The sequence below is a fragment of the Tamandua tetradactyla genome, chromosome 6 (assembly GCF_023851605.1).
Source record: "Tamandua tetradactyla isolate mTamTet1 chromosome 6, mTamTet1.pri, whole genome shotgun sequence".
Taxonomy (NCBI): Eukaryota; Metazoa; Chordata; class Mammalia; order Pilosa; family Myrmecophagidae; genus Tamandua; species Tamandua tetradactyla.
Window position 1 is genome coordinate 165,499,966 of NC_135332.1, and position 24,282 is coordinate 165,524,247.

The 24,282-nt window shown below is 36.5% G+C and overlaps 1 long non-coding RNA gene across 6 annotated transcripts in view; it reads left to right on the forward strand.

Annotated features, from left to right (window-relative positions):
* The window catches only part of LOC143689000 (uncharacterized), a 221,443-nt gene that overhangs the window by 104,539 nt on the left and 92,622 nt on the right, over positions 1-24,282 (forward strand). For all 6 annotated transcript variants that reach the window (XR_013178447.1, XR_013178444.1, XR_013178445.1 and 3 more), the window contains 2 exons: positions 19,121-19,295; positions 20,535-20,588. This is a non-coding gene — a long non-coding RNA (uncharacterized LOC143689000). The remainder of the gene's footprint in view (positions 1-19,120; positions 19,296-20,534; positions 20,589-24,282) is intronic.

A 24,282-nucleotide genomic window follows, 5' to 3' on the forward strand; every position in this document is an offset into this window, starting at 1 on the left:
GAACTGTGAAGCTAAAAGACTTTTCTAAACTATAAGCATGTAAAAGTTTAGAGCTATAAGCTCTATAAGCAAATATGAACAAATTTTTACCAACCAAGCTAGAGGAAAGACTGAATTAACTATTTTTTTGTGTGTGGAGACACTAATTACAAAGTTTTTGTCAAATGAAGAGGCAGTCAACAATGTGCAGCCAAAATATTTAGGGAAATAAACATTGTAGAGATGTACCAGACAGTTAGTTACTAAAAATTGTATTACTTTTCTCTATTTCGTGGTCTGTTGTATTTGTTAGTCTTTTAAAATTGATAGTTTGTTTTTATTTCTTATTGTAAATAAATTTTTGTATCAAATTTTGTGCTCATAATTTTGAATTCAGTTTTCTTATAAAGAGACCCCAAATTATATGTACTTTAGGCCTCAGAATACCTAGATCTGCTCCTGGCCTTAGATATTATTTGATACAATCCTCTCATTATGATATGTAGGCTTAGAGACAGTTTCTTACTTCTTGGATTCACATGTTAAGGGCAGGATTGGCAACAACAACCCAGGGCCCTAGGCAGTGAGTGAAGTCGTTAACCAATCATCCATAGAATGATCTAAATTCTCTGTGTGTATAAAGCTACATCTAGAATTTTAGCACAGAAAGCAGTACTGTAGACCAGAACTTTAGGACTCAAATCCTCCTGTAGAGTAGGGATGTTATTATACAGAAAAATATTTAAGCAGTTGTATATGGATTTCTTTGAGAAATGAAGTATTTCAAGATGTGAAGTATTTCACATCTTGAAATGTGAGAAATGAAGTATTTCTCAAAGTGGCTAGAAATGAGGAGGGAGCCACTTTATCCCCACAAACCAGAATATTCCAGCAATCTTGGCTGTGGCACTCTGAAATTTAGAGATGCAAATCCAAATGAAGTTCAACAAAATTGTTAAAGCAGAGAAGAACCAGGCAATGTGAGATTCCTTTATTACTGATTAAAACGAGGTGGCTCCTGTTCATATTCCCTAAATCTGAATTTTCTCTCAATGACATACAGGGGAAGCTGGAGGATATTTCCAGGCTTGGAGGGTGAGAGGAAATTTCATTAATTCAGGTCTATCATTACAATCTCACCACAAATGTGGTCTAAGGAATCCAATTCAATTATATTCTGTAATTGTTCCTGTAAAACTAAAATGAATGTGTATTCGGGGAGCTCTAATTACCAGCGTTGTGGGGAGGGCAAGTAAAATATTTATTTAGTCTTCTAACAAGACAGAAACTTTGAATTTGAAAACTAAATAAATCAGACTTTCTCATAGCGGTGAAGACTAAGTGGAGTAAATAGAATTTAAACCCCTAAGCAGTAGTGATTTACTGAGAAGACTTACAGTAGCTGTCCCAAGGATATTAGATTTCCATTAAAGATCTGCTTTCAGGCTAAGCAACGACTTTATAGCAAGTGCATTATATGGCCTTCTCAAATTTCAAAGGCCTATTGAAAACACATTTAAATGCTAGCTTAGACACTGCCCCTGATGGAGGCAGGGCTGTCTAAGCTTTGTCTTTGAACTTGGGGGAAGAAATGGGTTTTCACTGTTTGTGATGCTTTAAATGTAGTCGGTCCTTCCAAGCATCTCTCCCCAGAGAACTTGTCTCAGCCATCTTTGGGTCATGGTCATATCTTAGGGTTATTTCTGTGCTGAGAGTCTGCTGTCCCATCCTCAATTTGAGGTTTTGATAGAACTTCTGAAGCCTGTGTTAGAATTCTAGAGTCCTCTGTCAGTGGTGTGGGAGGTAGAACAGTGGAAAAGGAGAGTAAGGCAAATCCAAGTAGAGGTGTTTAAAAAAGAACGTTGATGAATAATTGCACTATGGAGTGGTGACTGGCTATGGGCAAGTCTGGATGATAGCTGTGTTGTTTGGCTTGCACGTGACTTTTAAGAAAAATTTTAATCAACATTTAAATATCCTGAATTTGACATGAAAACACGTGTTTTCAGTTTCTTTGGAAATGTTTAGCTACACTGGGTCTCCTTTTTGCAGAACTACCACGGGCTCTTGCTGGACAGCTGGGTAGCAGACTATGTCTGTGCACTCCCTCATGTCACTCTTGCTCTCAGAGAAGTAGTCGCGCTAATTGAAGATCAGACTTGTAAGCAGTTTATGAGGAGACCTACCTTCAGGACACAATGGGAGGCACCTGGGGGAGGCAGGGCGCACCCTCCGGTCACTATGCTTTGACCCTTTGAAGGAAAGCGAAGGGAGATTGATTGGGAGGATGGATCCAGTGCATTTCTAGGAAAGTTTGGCAAGTTCGTTAGAGAGAAATTCACTCGCCCAAAAGTCCCAGGACTCTCAGGGATGGACCTGGCTTGGTATCCCTGCTGTTCAGCCAAGGCTGGGAGCAGCCAGTGGTCTCTGTACCAGTGATGTATTTCAGTCTTGAAATGTGAGTCTGCCGTGTGATAGTTCATGAGTCGGGCTCTGAGAGAGGCATTCTTGTGACCCCACCACCTTCACTTACATGTTTCCCCACTGCTTACTGTGTGCAACAGATGTTTGATTAGGACTCTGGCAGTTTAATTTTCTTATGCCAAACTGTTTCCTTATTCCCCAGGCCATGTTGGCATTTCATTTGCTTCTTTTGTTTAAAAGCCAGAGGATTTTGCCGGGGGATTTTAAGATCACTTAAAGAAAGTTCCTTTGTTCTTGAAACTAAGACAAGTAAGAGCAAGAGCAATAAAACAACAATGAACAATCCAACAAAATCCTTGTCATTAGAGATTATATATCATGATGAAAAGTAATATTATTATGGCCATTGACAGATTTAGAATCAGATTCACTCATTCATTCAACAATTGTTGAATATCTCCTATATATCAGGCATATAGAGCACACATGGAGACTTTCAAGTTCTCCCCGGTATATCTCAATAGATTCTGTTGGTTTGGAGAAATGCCGAAATAATAGACATCACCAGGGTAATAGAAGAAAGCCTTGATATTTCTTTTCTGAATATGTTAATAACTTAAGTGAGTTAGCTACAAAAACATTTTCTCTAGGACTTGGTCCTCTCACAGTTTATTCCTTCTGCTCAGTGGGAGGCCTGACTCCAGCATGGACAGGACATTTTTGTGCTGGAGCACTTATTAGGCTGTTAGGGCATGCAATTTTATTCCTTTCCTTGTTTTGGAGGGAATAGTTTCCCTCCTTCCCATTCTACTTTACCTTGATTTATCTCCTCTTTCCTTGAGGCACAGGCTTCCATTTTCACCCCTTTTACATCTTTCCACATATCAGATAATTAGAACTGGGTGGGAGCCAGACTGAATTAAAGCTTGTTTAGGTGGCCCTAGGGTCCCTGGACCATCGTGGTATTTTCAGTTATAGCGTTAATCAATCCACAGATAGCAACATTGTAGGAAATAGAAGAAAGATGTCATAACAACTCCTGAATCCAGAGGTGGGAAAATGACTAAACTCACATCTTGCGATGTGATGGTCCTAATATCATTTCAAATTTTAAACAGTTCAATTCTGAAATATGAAAATTCAGTTCTGGAAAATAATAAAACTTTGGACTTCATTTAACTTCAATACATTTTTCATCCTGCAGCTGAATCTCACCTGTCTGGCAGCTTGCAGTGGGAGTGAGGGCATGGTAGCTCTCTCTTTTCTTTTCAACCTTCATTGCACCAACTAGCTATGATTGTTGCCCATTTGGAAAAGGCACTTGCATAGGAAGATGGAGAAAAGGAAACAGATAATGTCTTAATTATTGAGTTGATGGTATTAGAATATGACTTTGCAGGCTGGCCTTGCGGGTATATAAAGATAATTCTGTGTGTATCTTCCCTGCTTTTGTGAGCACTCTGTGTCACTCTTTCTGAAGGCTTCTGGCTGCAGCTCCTGCATCCTCAGGTCAATGCCCAGTTCCTGGATGGTTGCTTCTTTTCAGTCTCTGCTTCTTCAAACAATCTGGCCACAGTGACTTTCACTTTTGGAAACTCTTAATCCTTCTCCAAGACCCTCTTGGATATAAGTTAAAAAAAGGCCCCAGCCCAGCTCTCTGTTCCTTGAGGATCATAAAACTGATCCAAGGGAAACATGCAGCATCTTTTTACCACTTCTCAAAGGGAAGTTTGCAATTACTTTCTAGATGCAGTAGCATCTAAATGTGTTCAGAACTGAAAGGTAAAGATACAAGAAGATCCTTTTAACCTGTATCCCAAGACATACGAAGTTCACTGATTTCTTGTTGATAATTTAGAATACAATTACAAAATTAGGGCTGTTCACCTCAAGTAACTTCTCTAAATTTCTGCATTTATAAATTGATAACACTTATAGCTAGATCATACTACTGAGTTACATCTCTTCTTTTTAGAAAATATTGTTGTTTTAAAATCTCAGAAACTCTAGTGCAGAAAGTTGGAAACAGAGCAGAGATGCTTTAGTTGTCCACCTCTCCCTTTACATAGAGATGGATTCTATATTAAGATATCTAGGTATCTTATTTCATATACAGTAATAAAAAAGCCATTTCTAGGTATAATATGCCTTAGTAATTATCGGTGAAATTCTATTCTGCAAAGAATGAGGAGGATTTGAGTATGTTGAAACTAGGCTTTTTCTAACAGTGATTGTTATTTCTACCAAATCACTTTCTTTTTTCTTTACTGTGATTAGGCACAGTGCTCATTTACTTGATGGTCAGCTAAAGTAGACCCTATTTTATGCACACTGGAAAATTTGAGATCCATAAATATTTATGAAGAGCTCATAATTTTTTTTCCGTTTCCATTATATCTGGGCCTATTTTTTATTTTAATAAGTAAGGGATGAATATTTTCATGACAATTGATCTCTTTCATGTCCTAAAAATGAATAAAAGCACATGAATTGCTACTTGGTATCTTTTTGTAGCTACAAACATAGTAAGATTCTGTTTTACTCTAGGGAAAGCAAACAGTATTTGATTTTGCAGAAGTATACACTTTCATGTTTATTATCCAGAAAGTAAAAAAAAAAAAAAGATGAAACAGCTGTTTCATTAAATCACTTCTCAATCATTTACTGTATTAATCATGGCTCTTTCAATATCTTCCTTTTATTCTCCACAAGCATATAACCTTCGTATTTGAATGTTCCCTTATGTTACATTTTGATTTGACCTAACAGATGAATTACCAATAAAGTTCACATAAAAATTTATTACTCTCAATGAATATTACTTTCTTTCAGATTGAGACACACCAAGTTAATACCCTCTTTGTCTCTCTTGTTGGCGTTTGAGAACTCATTGCTTTTTTTCCACTGCATTTAATTTTAGTCTAAGGAATTATGGCTTGTGTTATAAGGCTCTGAAGGCTTCTCCAACTTATTCTTCATTCTCAGAAGTTAGTTTTTCAATTTAATTTAAGAGCGACTTGATCCTTGTATTTCAGCACTGCAAAAATCAATGACTTGTAATCTGATAGATTTGGAAAGGGAATCATTCAAAATCCATTAAGGATATGTATCCTTCCTTGACTAGGACCCCCAAAGTTGGAGAAATTGCCGATATAGATTCTGTTAAAAAGGAGGTCAATAAAAGGGAACGATTATGTCTATGTGTAAGTAAAATTGTCACTGATATTACTTTGAGTCAGGACTGATTGACTAAAGTTAATGAGGTATTTTGGGTATCATAAAAGCGTAAAATTTGACATGGGATATAAGGAGGTAGAGTGTCAAAATCATTATACTTATAACCAGAGCAGTAGGTTAACTTATCCTTTTGTTGGGGGTGGGTGGTTGAGGGTGGAAGAAGAGACATTGGTTCATTATTTGCAATTCAACTAATGATTTTAACTTTTTTATTGTGTAATATAACATATATACAAAGTAAAGAAAGAAAAAAGCAATAGTTTTCAAAGCACTCTTCAACAAGTAGTTACAAGACAGATCCCAGAGTTTGTCAAGGGCTATCATACTGTCTTCTCAGATTTTTCCTTCTGCTGCCTCAGAATATAGGAGGCTAAAAGGAATAAGTTCTTTTTTTTATCATCACAATTGACTTTCTTTTCTTTTTTCAATACATGTAATTTTTATTGAACATCTATTGTGTCCAAACCCTTTGGTAAGAATTGGGACTGAGAAATGTTTAAATCAAATAATCATTTTATGGCTGAATTTTTAGTTTTAAACAAACTGCTTTTGTTGGAAGAGAGCAAGGGAATTCTGTCACCCGGGACAAAGATGTCAAGTCCATAACTGTACCATGATATACTATTTCATATGGTGATTCCCACATACTCTGGATTCACTGAACAGCTGGATTCTAGTACGTCAGTTTTTCCTCCCTGTCAAAAGAGAACCTCCTGCCCCTATCCTTGTTGGACAGCCAGTGTGAGGTTACACCGTGTAGGACAGTTTACTATTCTAGGAAGAAGCCAATAGTTAAATATTGTAATCAAACATTGATGGAATCAGACTTAAGGAGAAAGCTGGATGCAGCTCTTTTCCTGTTTTGATCTTTCCTAGAACATTGTTTCATTCACTACTTGTAAAAGACTCCACTGCCACCTAGAAACAAAAAATTTCTTGCTGCTGCTGTGGCCTAGGCAGGGAAAAATAGACTTTGAGGAAATGCAGTCCTGTTCTGTCAACTGTTTTGTACAGTGCAAGGCTATTCTTTTTATTTCTTTTATCTGTACATATTCTTGGAGCACTGATTGGAGACAAAACCTGTTGTTGTCTACTCTGGGTTTTCAGAGATGGTACAACCATGACCTCTGCCCCATAGGAGCTTACCATGCAGTGTGGATGTGCAGACCTGCCAACAAATTAAACAGCACCAACCAAAGAAAATGAGATGCTAAAAGAGAGACACACAGTGCTTTGGAAGTGGTGAATTTCCCATGGAGGGATCAGCAAACTTCCTAGAGAGGTGTATTTGAGTGAGTCTTGATGCAGAACAGAATTTCTTTTTCATTCTCTCCAGTGTCTGTATGTTCAGGTGTAAGGAGCACTGGCCAGGGGTGGGCAGGGGAGACATTTCAGGTGGCGAGCTGAATAAATGTGTCTAGTAGTAAGGTATCAGTGAGGACACTTTTCAGAAGTTTCATATAGCTGAAGTGAAGGATGCGTGAGAGAATATAGTTGGAAAGAGGCTGGAAAGGTTGTTTGGGGCCACATTGTGAAGGATTTTTCCTGTAGTAAGTGTGTAGCTCTTACGTGGTGAAGCAAAAAGATCTACCCTAGCAGCAATGTGGAAGTTGGGTTAGGAAAACCATTTCATTAGTTCTTACAAGACGTGATGAGGACTTAATTAGTGGAAGGGGCAGTCAGAATGAAAGTGGGAAAATAGATGTATAAACCAATGAAGTATAAGTATGTGTTGCAATGCAGTACTTTCCAGAAATATTCAAGAAGCGGAGACCATCCAATTTTGTACTGATAAACCTCTTCTTGACTCTCTACCTTATGGTAGCGGTTGTGGAATGTCATTTCCCAGGAGACATTGGTTTACACTAGGAATATAAATCATTCTCCTCTCACGTACAGCTTGTAACGAAATGCAGTGTTTCCTGGTTCCTATATGTATTGGTTTGAATGCCTACTTGTAAACAAGAGTCCTCTCTGGCTAGTTTAATAAAAAAGAGTAGTTTATTAAAGGCTATTTGGAAGGTAAAGAGAGATGGGCTCTGCGGTTTGAAATCAGCCACAATGTAGAACTACATGACAAGGAGTTTTCAGGGACATGACTGCCTAGTTTCGTACTCTCAATACTGGCTGTTCCACCAGCTGTCACTTCTGAAGAACCAAATGGGTCTGCCACATGTTTGCTGATGGTCATTTTCCCTGAATGAAACCTCCAGAGGTCATTGCTTCATTCTAAATCCAAACTTACTTGGTTGTTTCAGATTGGCAGGACCACGGTCAGATGTTTGTACTCAAGGTGTAAAGAAGTTTTCTGAATTCTCACAGAGAAGAAGGGTTCATAATATGGAAAATAATTAACATATAGGGAGGTTGTTCAAATATGTATTATACATTGGTAATGCATAAATGAAATATATATTGGTAATCGACAAATGAAATGTGTTCACTAAACACCCCAGAATTGATCATTGTTAGGCAATACTCTTTTTCACTTTTCAAAAAAATCAAAGTGATTTTTCTTAGCATATCTCATTAAATGTGGTGCCCACCTATATATATATATATTTTTTTTCTTTTTTTCATGGCGAGGCACTGGGAATCGAACCCAGGTCTCTGGCATGGCAGGCGAGAACTCTCCCTGCTAAGCCACCATGGCCTACCCTCATCTATATATTTTTAATAAAATTTTTATTAGGTTTATCATATGGGGAAAATGATTCCCAAATCTGAATGACTTAAGACAACCAAGTATTATTTCTTGCTCATGTAACATAATCTTTGTGGGTCATGTGTGATTCTTTTACTGTTGGCTTTGGATGGCTGTGATTCTGTTTCACATGTTTTCTCTGTTGTTTGAGCCAGTTTGAGGGTTTCTGGATTTTGGACATTCTATTCTCATGGAAGAGGAATAATAGAAAACACAGAACTATGCAATGGTTATAAAAGCCTCTGCTTGAATGTGGCATACATCGCTGCAGGTTTCATTAGCCAAAAGAAAGAAAATGGCCAAACTTGATAAAATTTGGGCAGGAAAATAAAATCTTCTTCTGGAAAGGCTGAGAATAATTGGCATGAATAATAAACTATCACAGTCCTACCTCTTGATCTCAAATATGTGTTTATTTCCCTTACTATAAATATATTGACCCTACTAATATAGAATACCCACTCAAAGTCACATACAATCATAGCAATTGGCCTAAATGCAGGATATTGTGAAAATCTCTATCTCAGGCTTTGATGTAAATCTATTTGAGACGCAAGAACAAAATATATTTATCTGGCCCCACCATTGTAGCTAACATATAATGGCAGAACAGGCACAGGATAAATGTAATAAACAATTCCATTTGGACAAAGAATGAATGGGAGGTACACAGGAATCTCAGCTCCACAGTAATTCTGAAATCTTACTGAGCCTCTTAACTCACAGAGGGATTTTTTTTATTTTTTTATTTTTAAGACCCAAATTCTGCTCCTTGAAAGAAGTTCCTCATTTCTTGTTCTCTCTGTCTCTGGTTCCATTTTTGGGGGAGATTCTTCCTTTTCTATTTTCTTTCTTAGCCACGATTGAGCAAGGCATTGGAAAATATGCCTTCCTTGGAAGCACAACAGGTTTCTCATTCTACTTTTTGCTTTCAGAAGGCAGAGGTGGTAAAAGTGTCATGTTAAGTTCAGTCAGTCTCTTTGAATCTAGGCTGTTGATTCTTTTGGAAATTCAACTCTTTTTATTTATTTGATTCCATGAAGCCACACACAATTCACATATCTCTATCAGTCCCTTGATCTACTTACATATAACTTGAGCTTATTATGATTCCATAGGAGAGCCACAGCTTTCATCTCTTGTCCCTGAATCATTTTATCTGCCTGAAATGTTTTAATAGACACCACTTTAATTAATTTTGAGAAGTTGCATATAAGGTCTTGTTTTCCTCAGCCTTGGTTTGGACTTTGCCATAATGTTGACTCTTCACTGGCTTTGTTTTTCAAATTTTTTGAGAAACAAGAGAGATGAAAAACAGTTGTATGTTTCAACTTCGTTTGCCAACTGGCCAGTTGCAATTTTTTTTCTTTTTTCTGTTTGGTAATACCTTATCAAATTCATCTAATAGCAGTGAAATCAAGTTATTAGTATTCTGTTTCTCAGTCTTTTTTCCTAAAGCTTTTTTTTTTTTGCTATGTTTTGCTATGTTATCTTCCAAGTTAAGGTGGACAACCGTTAATCACTACATAATATGGGCCATCATTTCCTCACCTTCAGAAATAGTTTCTCTTTCATCCAGCCCCTAAATCACTATCTCATATTTTGTTTTCTATCATGTTAGTGCCTTATTCCGGACAACAATTCTTTGTATTAGTCAGCTTTGCCTAGTTTATACTCTTGTAATATACAGTTCCCCAGTATCAGGGATTTAGCACAATAAGGATTTATTTCTCACTCAGTCCCACTCAAGTCACAAGTATTTTGAGTTGGCTACTTCTCTGATATAGTTAATTCTGGATTGATTGCAATTATGCTTCATAGGTATTCCTTCCGAGATCCAAAATTGAAGGGACAACCCCATGCCATTCTTGTAGAGGAGGAAAGAGAGCAAGTGTGGGATCACTGGATGACTCTTAAAATTTCTACTCAGATGTGGTAATGTTATTTCAACATTTCTTTTGCCAAAGTAATTAAAATGAACAAGTGTGGTGGTCATAAGGCAGTAAAATATAGTCCTTTTATAGGGAAGGCAGTGAATGATTGAAAAATAACATAATTCATTATTTCAATCAACTTTTTAATATCCACTCTTTATTTTTCCTATTGTTTCGGCATGTGAATTAGTTCTTGTAATAAAATTAATTGAGATAGTAGGGCTAATTTATGTAAGCAAATAGATATTAGGATCTCTCTGAGATAGCCTGCACCCTATAACAATGTTTAATGTACCAAAATTTAATCCTACTCATTTTATTTTTATTTTTATAAGTTTTTTTGTAGAAATATGTATATACAACTTATATTTCCCATTTTAACCACTTTTCAAGTGTACAATTCAGTAGTACTAAATTACATTCACAATATTGTGCTCCTGTCACCAATAGTCATTACGACAACTTTTCATCACTTCAAGTAGAAACTCTACATCTATTAAGCAATAACTCCCTCTTCCCCTCCCTCCCAGTCCCCTGATAGTCTGCAATCTACTCAAACTCTCTATGAAATTTGCTTCTTCTAGGTATTTCATATAAACAAAATCATACAATATTTGTCAAGTTTGTGTCTGGTTTATTTCACTCAATATGATGTCTTTAAGGTTCATTCATGTTGTAGCATGCATCAGAACTTCATTCCTTTAAGGCTGAATAATAGTCCATTGTGTGTGTATACCACAGTGTGTTTATTCACTCATGTGTTTATGGATACTAGGTTTACTTCTCCCTTTTGGCTATTGTGAATAATGCTGCTTAAATATTGATGTACAAATGTCTGTTGAAATCCTTGCTTTCAATTCTTTTGGGTATATACAAAAAAGTGGGATTGTAAGTCATACGGTATTTCTATTTTCACCTTTCTGAGGGACTATTTTAGTTTGGTAGGCTGTTTAAAGCCTAGGAATGGGTTCACTTTAAACAATGAGAATTTATTAGTTTACAGTTTGAGACCAAGAAATTGCCCAAATCAAGGCATCATCAAGGCGATCCTTTCTTCCTGAAGACTGGTTGCCAGTGATCCTTGGCTCCTCTTCTACATGGTAAGGCACATGGAGACAAGTACTGGTCTCTCCCTTCTCTTCCAGATTTTGTTGCTTTCAGCTTCTTGATGACTTTCATTTATCTATGTCCATGTGCCAGTAACACACTGCTTTGATTACTGTGGCTTTTGTAGTAAGTTTTGAAATTGGGAAGTGTAAGAACTCCAATTTTGTTCTTCCTTTGAAATGTTGATTTGGCTATTTGGGGTCCCTTGCAATTCCATATAAATTTGGGTATCAGCATTTCCATATCTGTAAAAAAAGGCTGCTGGGATTTTTAAAGGTATTGTATTGAATCTGTAGATCATTTTGGGTAGTATTGACATCTTAACAATAAATCTTTTTATCCATGAACATAGGATGTCTTGCTATTTATTTAGGTTGCTCTTTAATTTTATCTGATTCTTGCAAGACTTATAATAAACTAATTCAGCAAGGATTGGCCAGGAAGTGATGTTGAAAATGAACAAATTCAGTGTAATTGGAAATATGTATTACCTCCAAAAGGAACTACACTGATTTATTGATTATAAAAATACTGTAATTTTAATAAATACTATTTTTTGAGTACTTATTCTTCCAGATATTCTCTTGAATTTTATCTCAACTTTTTTTTTAAATGAGGAAACTTAAGTTTGACTAACATCACACAGCTAGTAATAAGAGAGCAGGGATATGATGTCAGTTCTGTATGACTTAAGAGATGAGTTCTTAATCCTCAAGTTTGGATACACAAGGTGCATGTATATAGGTCATTATTTTATAATGTATTTCAAAAGTAACTGTTAAGTGATATAGAATAGAGTGATTGTAGGGGGTTCTGCTTGGTTAGGGTGGCATTCATTTAGTGGGAGGATTTTTGTCCATTCTGATAGCTAAAATTCCTACACTTTAAGTGTAGGATACTTAAAATAGTCTTCAGACTTTTCAAAATTAAAATAAGACTTCAAATTTTTACTTAAAAACTATCATCCATGCAAAGAACTGAATATAAAATTCTACCAAGTGCTGGAAGGCGCAATAGGATGACGATATAATGATCTCAGAACTATAGATACACATTCGTGGCAACATTAATGCTGCTCTGGAGAATTACACCTAGAATATTTGGTGGTGGACTGAAGTCTGGAACTCTTGCCTTATTCAATGAGAATTTTAGACAGCCAGTGTTGGCAGAAGATGAGTGAATCATTTTAATAGAGATGCTATTAAACAATCATTTTCATATTAAAATATCCAAGTTTATGGTTATTTGAAAGAAAAATGAAGTACTGGGACTCTATTTAGCACTAGAAGTTACTCCAGGAAAAGTTTAGTTTCCTCTAAGCTGCCTTATTCTGAGCTCCAAAATAAGAAAATTCAAGAGGTAGAAAGAATCCTTAAAAAGGCCTTTGTGAACAAGCTTTATTGGCCTTTTTTATTGCTCTATAGTTGGTTGCTTTGCTAAAATCAGGTGAAATTCTCTTAGAAGTGTAGTTATGATTTATAATTTGCCATCATTCTAGGCATATCAGTCTGGAATTATATTTAAGCCTGAGAGAGTGTGAATTGGTGAAGATTCTTTCTTTCTTTTTTTAAAAAAAATTTTAAATTGTATGGTATAACATATACACAAAGCAAAGAAATAAAAAGCAATAGTTTTCAAAGCACTCTTCAAAAATGGTTACAGGACAGACCCCAGAGTTTGTTATGGACTATGTGCTGGTGTGAAAGGATGTATGTCCCCTAGAAAAGCCTTGTTTTAATCTAAATACTGTATGTTTGAAACTGTAATCAGATCATCTCCCTGGAGATGTGATTTAATCAAGAGTGGTTGTTAAACTGGACTAGGTGAGGACATGTCTCCACCCATTTGGGTGGATCTTGATAAGTTTCTGGAGTCCTATAAAAGAGGAAACATTGGAGAATGAAGGAGATTCGGAGAGAGCAGAGAATGCTACAGCACCGCGAAGCAGAGTCTGCGAGCCAGTGGCCTTTGGAAATGAAGAAACAAAACAACTCCTGGGGAGTTTCATGAAACCAGAAGCCAGGAGAGAAAGCTAGCAGATGACGCTGTGTTCACCATGTGCCCTTCCAGCTGAGAGAGAAGTCCTGACTGTGTTTGTCATGTACCTTCTCACTTGAGAGAGAAACCCTGAACTTCATTGGCCTTCTTGAACCAAGGTATCATTTCCTGGATGCCTTTGATTGAACATTTCTATAGACTTGTTGTAATTGGGACATTTTCTCAGCCTTAGAACTGTAAACTAGCAATTTATTAAATTCCTCCTTTTAAAAGCCATTCTGATTCTGGCATATTGCATTCCAGCAGCTAGCAAGCTATAACAGGCTACCATATGATCCTCTCAGATTTTTACTTCTAGCTGTTTCAGAATATAGGAGGGTAGAGGGCTTGAATGTTTTGTAATCATTACAGTCGACTTTTTTTCCTTCTTTTTTTTTGTGAAAAATAACATGTATACAAAAAAGGTATAAATTTCAAAGCACAGCACTACAGTTAGTTGTAAAACATATTTCAGACTTTGACATGGGTTACGATTTCAATATTTTAGGTTTTTACTTCCAGCTGCTCTAAAATACTGGAGACTAAAAAAAAATAATAATTTAATGATTCAGCGTTCATATTCATTTGTTAAATCCTATCTTCTATGTATAACTCCACCATCACCTTTGATTTTTTCATAGCTCTATTTACAGTTGTTGGGGCTTTGGCAATTCTAAATTTTTGATATTGGAAGGGTCTGTCACTATAATGGGGTAGGGAGATGGGGCTATCTGATGTTCTGGAGAGGCTGAGCTAGGTTTCAGGACTTATGTGGATCAGAGACCCATCTGGAGGTTGTAGGTTTCTGGAAAGTTACTCTAGTGCATGGAACCCTTGTGGAATCTTATATATTGCCCTAGGTGTTCTTTAGGATTGACTGCAATGGTCCTGATTGGGGGTTGGCAGGTTATGATGGGTAGCAAGGGCTACCTGAAGCTTGAGTAACGGCAACCTCCAGAGTAGCCTCTCTACACTATTTGAACTCTCTCTGCCACTGATATTTTATTAATTACACTTCTTTTCCCTCTTTTGGATGGAATTATTGATCCCATCATGCCGGGTCTTTATTCATCCCTGGGAGTCATCTCCCATGTCACCAGGGAGACTTTCACCCCTGGAAGGTATGTCCCACATAGGGGGGAGGGCAATAATTTCACTTGCAGAGTTGGGCTTAGAGAGACTGAGGCCACATCTGAGCAACATGAGCAAGAACAGAGGTCCTCCAGAAGTAACTCTTAGGCGTGCCTATAGGTAGTCTAAGCTTCTCCACTACCTACATAAGCTTCAGAAGAGTATGAGTCATGATCGAGAGCATGGCCTGTTGATTTGGGTGTCCCTAAAGTTTGACACAGTATCAAGGGATTCCTTGATGGTAAGGTTTAATAGTTCCATATTCATTCTCCCATCCCTCAAGGGACTTTGCCAATACTTTTTGATTATCTGCTGATATACTCTAGGATGTTTCCAGGCATTACAAAATAATCTATACAGGATTAAAGGACTTCTTATTCTGTGCTCCCTGTGTTTTAGTTGTTCAGATGAGCTATACAGATAGGTTGAATTAGATTATACACTACAGAAAATTTCAGTTCCAGATCAAATAAACCTTTCTTCCATTGGTCTCAAAGAGTATGTGTGGTTCTAAAGTATAGACACTGTCTTCCTTACCCCTGTGTTCTGAATTACTTTAACCCCAACCTGGTCGACTTCATTCTTATCACTAAATATCAGGTTATATATATATAAAACAGCCTCTCAAAATCCGGAAATATTAATCACCACTCTGGACTTAATGTGTCTGCTCTAAAACCTTACAATCTAGGCCCCTGTTTTCTTATAAGCATTTCTAAAGGTGACCATTTTATTGTTGTTCTTTTGTTTCTGGCTTATTTTGTCTCACCAAATGTTCCACATGTTCGTTCACATCATTGCATGCCTCATGACTTTGTTCCTTTTTGTAGCAGCACAACCTTCATTCATATGTATACACTATTGTTCGCTAATCTATTCATTTGTATACACTATTGTTCATTAGTCTATTCATATGCATACATTATTGTTGGCTAATCTACTTCCTTCAGTGCATCCTTCATCCACCTGCATTCAACGGGCACCATGTAAAAAGTCCAAAGTCTATAGTACATCAACATTCTCAATTTTAGACAATTTCATTGTTCCCAAGAGAAAGAAAACCAATAAACACACTCTCGCCAAATAGGAAATCTAAGCCTCCTCTTAACTCTTGTCCCTCAACCTGTTATTTACCTCTGCTTTTGCTGTGGTAGTGCTGATGGTTTCATTTTGAACATAGCTCATAGCATACAATAACAGTTTTCCCCCTGTACCCTGAACTTAAACACTCTTTATACAAGAATCATGTCTTTGAAGTAATTCTTACAAGAATGAATTCATATTTCTAGTGTGAATCAGTGGGACATGTAGGTCTGTACAACCCCTTTCAATTTTATCCATCTTCAATATGGTAATACTACTTCTAGACCCACTAGAGAATCACCTTTGCTCCTGTCTATTCCCTTACATTGGAGTTCAACCTCATTAGCTAATGGTTCACCCATCTCTTGCTTCTATGTATCTCTAAGTCCCCTATATTCTGAATTATAAGCCTCTGATTATACCTTTATGCTGGCCATAAAAGTTGAGTCATACAGTATCTATCCTTTTGTGTCTGGCTAATTTCACTCAGCATTATGTCCTCAAGGCTCATCCATCTTGTCATGTGCTTCAGGATGTCATTTTGTCTTACTTCTGCATAATATTCCATCTTATGTATATGCCACATTTTGTTGATACACTCGTCTGTTCATGGGCATTTGATTTGTTTCCATCTTTTGGTGATTGTGAATAATGCTGCGATGAACATTGGTGTGCTAATGTCTGTTTGTGTCGTTGCTTTCAGCTCTTCTAGGTATATACCAAGTAGTGCTATTGCTGGGTCATAGGGCAACTTGATATTAGTTTCCTAAGGAACCACCAAACAGTCTTCCATAGTGGTTGCACCATTATACAGTCCCACCATCAGTGCATAGGTGTCTCAGTTTCTCTGTATCCTCTCCAACATTTATAGTTTCCTGTTTGTTTAATAGCAGCCATACTTATAGGTATGAAATGGATCTCATTGTAGTCTTGATCTGCATTTCCCTTTTAGGCAATGAAGATGGATATCTCTTCATGTGCTTTTGAGCCATCTATTTGCTCTTCAGAAAAAATGCCTATTCATCTCTTTAGCCCATTTTATAATTGGATTCTTTGTTCTTTTTTTGTTGAATTGTATGATTTCTTTGTATATACAAGAAATCAAACCCTTGTCTGATACATGATTTCCAAATATTTTCTCCCATTGTGTTGGCTGCCTCTTCACCATTTTGACGAAGTCTTTTGAGGTACAGAAGCATTTAATTTTGAGGAGTTGCCATTTATCTATTTTTTCTTTTGTTGCTTATGCTTTGAGTGTAAAGTTTAGGAAGCTACCTCCTATTACTAGGTCTTGAAGATATTTCCTTATGTTTTCTTTTAGAAGCTTTATGGTGCTGGTTCTTTTATTTAGGTGTTTGACCCACTTTGAGTTAATTTTTGAGTTCATTTTTGTGTAGGGTGTAAGATAGGGGTCCTGTTTCATTCTCTTGGCTATTGCTGTCCAGTTCTTCCATGCCCAATTATTATTATTTTTTTCCATGCCCAATTATTGAAAACACTATTTTGTCCCAGTTCAGAAGATTTGGGGGCCTTGTCAAAAATCAGTTGACCATAGATTTGTTGATCTATTTCTGCACTCTCAATTCACTTCCATTGGTCAGTGCTTCTGTCTTTCTGCCACTCCCATGCTTTTGATTAGTTATGGAGTCAGTGAGATCAAACACCCAAATAAAATCATATGAAGAAAAAGTATGTAGTTAACTCTCAGCTGCCTTTGTGTGTGTGTGTCTGTGTGTGTGTGTGAGAGAGAGAGAGAGAAATGAAATAAATAAAATAAAGCATAATCTGTAAGTACCACTTTAGATTATATTTGTCATGGAACAGGGCTAAGAAATTGTTTTTGACTTGCACTTCTTGAAGCTCAGTAAAATAAAAGTAACTTGTTTTAACTTGACCAGAAGAACAGAGAAACTGATTGATTAAAAAAATGAAGATTAAAAAAAAGAAAAATAGAATAGAACTTGGATTTTATGAAATGACAAAATTATTGCAGGAATGCATCATATCCAATAACAGAAGAAAGTCACTATGTAAAGATGTATGTAGAAACACAAATTATAATAGAAATTAAAAGGAACATCCCAAAAGTAAATAAGTAAGAAAATTTTTATATATTTTTATGCTCATGAATAATAATACGAATCTCTAGAAACTTGAAAAATATTAACACATAAAGGAGTAGTAGAGTAGGATATTTTGTGTACTTTGAATAAAACTATGAAAAAACTATATATTATATGTGGTCAAGATGATTTTCCAAGCTCATTGAAATGAATGATCGGCATGGAGTTTTGTGTTCTAGAGATATCACAATCATGTAGAAAACCAAACTTATTGTTGATAGTTTGTAATCCTTGTGATGCTGTATAAAACACAGATTTGCGTATCAGCCATCTGTGACACTGGGCTTTCAAAGAGAGAAAGAGGTTTATTGCAAAACATGATGCAGGTAGAACAGGAGACTTGTGGGCCTCAGATCTGCCTACCAGAACTGAAGAGCTTCAAGTCTTATAGCATCTTCGCAAAGGCAGGCTTATGATAATGAGTACAGTGGTTTAAGATGAGAAGTATAGAGATGGTCTAATTATGGAGCATGTGCAGACAGCTTGCGTACATGTTCATAGGATGTATGTAAGCAAAATGGCAGCTTAATATGATTATGGGCATGATTTTTAGTATTACAATGAGGTATAGGTTACCATAGGTTAAAGTTTTGTGCTACTACTCATGTCAGGCAGGCCAGCTCTGGTTAGGACTGGCCCTTTTTTTAGCATGATAAGGTAGGAATTGGGGTGGGTTGGCTCCGGTGTCTTTATTAATGAACATTAAGGGAGTATTAATGGGATCACAAGACTTTTAAATTATAAAACAATATAAGTACAAGGTCTCTAAATGACTATGAAGCTTTTCAGTTAGTTATAAAGCAAAACAAAGACATCTTGGCTGCAGTTAATTGAGTTATAACAGTTACAAGCATTTGCCTTTTGGCTACATTACAATATATCAGAAGGTTAATAAACATCTAAATAAAGTTTAGTAAGCTATGGTTATATTTATTAATTCTCTGTTACACTGGTGCCTGTATATAATTTGTTTATTGGTAGCATACTAATAGAATTTTTTAAAATTGCAGCACCATTTGTTGAATTTTTGTTTGTTTTGGGTTTTTGTTTGTTTGCTTATTTGTTCGGGAAGTGCATGGGCTGGGAATCGAACCTGGGTCTCCCACATGGCAGGCAAGAATTCTACCACTGAACTACCCTTGCATCCTCTGATAGAATTTTTTTTCAATCAACAATTGGAGTGTTTTGGAGAAGTTTTCAATTATTTATACCACAATTAATTTTCAATGTACTAGGAAAAACAGAGTACCTAAGGTGTTTAAATGTATACTTCAGTCAGCTTTTGCTGCTTAAGAGTAACCACAAAATCTCAGTGCCATTTAATATTAATCTTTCCTTTTTCTTTGCTTGTGAATTTGCAGGTTGTCTCGGGTGGTTCATTCTGTGCGTATGCACATCAACCACATGGCTCTGCTCCATGCAGCTCTCCTTTGTGGACCTGTGAGATAGCTGCAGCCACGTTCTTCCCATGATGATGGCCCACTTCTCTGCACAAGTTCCTACTTGTACACATCTGTTAACACCCCATCAGCCAGAGTAAGTCGAAAGCCAAAATCAAGGCTTGGGGAAGAACACATTACCTTTTGGGAAAGGAACCATAAAGTTATATGCCAAAGTGCATTATACAGGGATAGGTCAAGAATTGGGGCCAATAATTCAATTTACCTCAAGGTTCTAGACCATCAACATCTTTGATTCAGTAAGTGATCTGAGTAAGGAAATTTTACATGATAAAGATTTCTTTATATGTCTCAAATTTTCATATATGCAAAAAATAATGTTATTCTATTAGTGAGTATTTTTGTAATCTGGTTCAGAAAGTGGTCCTGTTTCTCTCCCAAGCCTAAGGATCTTTCTTTTCTTAAGACTAAACAGAATAATTTCTTTGACAGTGTATGACGAGGTACAAATCTATATGCATCATGAGCTATAGCAACATTATCCTTCCTGAAGTCAGTTCTAAGATTTAAACATGAGAGTTGAAAGGAAGAAGGAGTAAGTGGCCATAGTTGCTATGTTAGAGTGGTGGATTTTGTATAAAATCATATTAGGAGCAAGTTGAAGAAATTGAGGCTTAGTTAGGCTCTGGAGGAAAAGGTAAAAGGAAGAGATGATAGTTGAGGTCAATTTTATATAATGAATCTATAAATAAAATCTTAAATTAAATAATTACATTAAACACTCCCCATTGAAAATCTTCATAAATGCTGCACATACTTTAAATTTATGATAATTCTTATTTGGAAATGTTCTCCCATTTTGAGGTCAGTACCTACTTTTCAGTGGAGTAACAAATGAATTTATTTCTTGAAAATTTATGTGGGCATAATGCCAGTGGGATGAAAATGGAATTATTTTGAGAAGAGAGAAACTGGCGAGCAGACTTCAGAATCTTGGTAAATGAATTATTTTAAGAAAGGATAGAAGGAGGGTGGATCCAAAACAGCGTGTACCACATCTTTTCCTTAAAAACTTTTGCTTTCTCGTTGCTTCTTCCTTCAGAAACTAAGAGATGGTTTTCTTTCTTAGTAGGGGTCAGGAATGAAATATAATGGAATCTAAGACTCAGAGGAAAAAATGCTATTGTTTGAGGCATGGAAGGTCAACTACAGTGGCAAAAGATTTCTAAAGCTGGGTTAGAGTTGATTCAGAAATAATATGTGGTACAAACTTACTATGATCAGAAATTTTATATCCCTCATTTAGGTGAGAATAATCTTATTTAAAATAACTTTTGGGAAGGAAATTTACCACCATCTTTGATCATTTTTAAAGGGAGGAAATGAGAGATGAAGAAAGAATACAGAATCTGGAATCCAGCAACTGAGAGTAAGTGTTGTCATGCATTGGGCAAGTCACTTAATGGGGTGTTCATTTCCAATGTCACGTTCTTTGCCCTCTTCTGAGTAGATGCAGAGTCGTTTAAGATCTGATTCTTCCTTAGTTCTGAATTACCTTTTGTACTTCAGTGACCTCCCCTACTGCGTATCTTCTCATTTGAGGAGTAAGTACATCTATGTCTCTACATTATGATGCTGTGGGGAGTCTCAACAGGAGCCCAACTCTCTCCTTTATGCTTTATGTTGGCAGAGACACCTAAGCTATTGAGTTCTAGAGTTTTCCTAGCTAGAAGGGTAGAATCTACTTCTTATTGCTCTGTGAATCCCCATAGTCTTGTGATACCCAGTCCATAGTAAAGGTCTGATAATTTTGTGTTGATGAGTGAATGAATGATGGTTGGGGAGTGCCGCAGTTCCTCATACTGATACACAGGGCAACGAATAACAGTGATTCTGGTTTACATTTTTTCTGGAAGAATCTTTTAAAACCATCTATAGTCACTAACTGTTGAGCCTGAGGTGCAATTTCAGTACTTCACAACTTTGGCTGACAGGCTTTTACATGTTTGAGCAGTATTTTAACCAGCTCCATTTTTGGCACAGAGTATAACACCTTATGAAATAAAGGTAAAGAATAAGGGTATATGAGGAAGCCTTAGTTTTAAACATGAGCTGTCAAAAAATGATGGTGATACCTTTCTCTGAATTCTAAGAATCTTTTTCGCTTTTGAAACTTTAATTCCTAAATTGTTTACTCCAAGGGTGTGTCATTGACCTCAGTCTCCAGGGGCGACACACAAGTTACAAAGGGTTGTTGGGTGGATCTGTGACTCCAACTAAGCCTTGTTTGCCATGACTAACATTTTTTAGGTTTAAGATTTTGGAAATAGTTTCTAAAATATCATAGAACATGAAATGAATCTCCCCCTTTTATTCCATGTAGAAATTGAGTCTTTTCTATACCTATACATATTTTTTTCCATGAAAAATTTTACCAGTGGGCCAGTTCCTTGTGCCTATCCTGTAAGTTTGTTTTTCCTGGTCAGGGGGCTATGGTTAAATTCTATTGAAAACATTCCAGAAAAATCATTTTAGCTCCATAAATCTCTGATCTATCAGGATTGAATTAATGTTCACTGAATCCTAAGCCACCACATCAAGCTTTTTAAGTGTGATCGTCTTCATGCTTTGGAAGACTCTTCTCTCCCTAGGGAATTTTTTTTTTCCACACAGTGTGCCTACCATTCATAAGTCCTACTCAATGTGTTACTCTGTATGGGACTGATTAAGTATTTGAAGACATTTCTTGGAAATAGTAATTAAACTCTTTTCAGTATCATGTCAATGATGCTGAAATAGCTAATCAGTGATCCAGATCAGAAAAATTCATTACAAATCCTTATTGGGCTGTGCAGTGTTAAAAGACTGGGAAGTGACAGCAGAATTATCTGGAATTTGACTTTGAACCATTTACCCGAAACAAAGATGTGAGAATCTGTCCCAGAACCTTTTGGAGATGTCATGGAAGGATTAACCACTGGCACAGCAGTTGTTAAAGGTCTAGAATGACTAAGGAGCCTGTCAGCAGGTCTTAAACTTTCATTTGAAAACAAAGTATAACGAGCTAGAGAACTTCAGAAAAATCCCAACTTCTGGGGATTTCCTTCTACATATCTAGCATCCCAAAAAGTGTATATGGGAATAATGTTGTTTAAAATTGTCCTAAAGGATTATTAAATAGCTCTGTACTTATACAAGCTGTACTCTTAGAATAGTTAATATCCATAGCATAAAAGCAGGTAAACAGCCTTTACAATTATGCAAATAGATGCACAATTGATTTGCTTATAGTTCCTCCTTGTCATGGTTGCTAGTTACTGCCTGTCCTCTAGCTGTAACATAACTTCCTATTTGAAATGAGGCTTTTAGGACAAATGACACTTCATTTTAGTAAATTCCAGGAGGGTTTGAAGACACATCCAAGTTGATGACTGTTCTTTGTAACTACCACATTGGTTGGACATTGGTAAAATTAATTTAATTACCTCTGTGAGCTATTAACTTCATACTTTTATAACCACACATGCTACAGCATTTTCGTGTTTTCAGAGCAAAGCATTGAGACACGATTTTCCTTTGTGTTAATTCCTGGTTTTTGCCTACACATACTAGGAAAAAAACAGGCAATCAAGTATGAATCAGGTTTCTCCAGAGAGAGTGAACTGATAGGATATTAAGAGAGTCATCATAGGAATTAGTTTGAGTGGCCATGGCAATTGACAGGCCACAAGTTGGAAACTCCAATGAAGATGAAATTGAGTTCCCTGGGAGAATCTGGTTGCTGAAATAGAGGCAAGAATTCTTTCTGACTTCTGAAATCCTCAGTTCTGGCTTTAAGACCTCCAACTGATCAGATAAGGAGACACTCCTCATTACTGAGTGTAGTCTCCTTTGTTGATTATAGATACAATCAGCCATAGATGCAATCAACTGACTAGATGCAAATCCATCTACACTGACACCCTCACAGGTCATTATCTTGGCCAAACAATTGGATCCCATAACCTAGCCAAGCTGACACATGAACTTAACCATCACAAAGTGCCGCTTACAGCACAATGTATTTATACTTCCCATATACTTGGCATAGAAGGTAGAGAAGGATATGAATCATGGATTCAATGTTTGGGACCCAGATGCTGGATTGTCTGGTTCCATTTTGGTGAGCATAGGCTCTGACAGCTGGATTAGAATGTGAGGCACTTTTGAAGTGACTGCTGAGTTTTGATCTGGTGGAAGCACTTTCCTTTTTGGTTCTTTAGGCTGTTAAAAGATGCTTTATCACTTTGAAACAGATGTGCCCCTGGTGTTTTATAGAGAACTCATTATTATTTCTTATTTCAATATTATGTAATTTATATTTACATGTAATTTAAAAAGTCTAATTGGTCCTGAGAAAGGGTGCCCATATATTTGAAATATCTAATTCCCTTGCCTGCCTCTCCTCCCATTTTGTCCTCTCCAAGGCAGCCACATATTTCAAACCTCTTAATGAATCCTTTAGTATTTACTTTCATATCTCTAAATAATTTTTATATTACTTCTTGATTTTTCATTTTTAGGAATTATTGCATTGTTTTCTACCACAGAAGAGATTTAGTTTTTTTTCCCTCCTCCTACATTCTCTGTACAAGTACTTTCCCTGCCTTCCTATCTACCTAACCTCTTAATATTATTGTATTTTATTTTATTCATCTCAATAGTTAATGGTTACATTGTATGACATGTAAGTAATATTCACACTGACCTCAGATTTGATACCCTTGTGTATTCCGTAATATGTACCTACTTTTAGGAAACTTCTGAAATGAGAGATCAAATTACAATTCTTTATATTAAATTCTATGGTGACTTATTTTCATATATGGAAACATATAGCAACATAGTGTCATATACCTCTGAAAAACTTTTTTCTTGAAGTTTTTCATTTATTTGTTAATGTGCTTGTTTAATTTCCCCCACATTTAACCCCAGATTTTAGCACTTAGTAGTCTACCAACTTCCATACCTTATGAGTTCTCTCCTAGACCATTCTTTGTCAACCAGTCTGGATCAGTTGTCCTTCAGCCTGATTTACAGCTCTCTTAAGTTTTCCTTGTCCCTGGGGGGTTAGCTTCATCTTT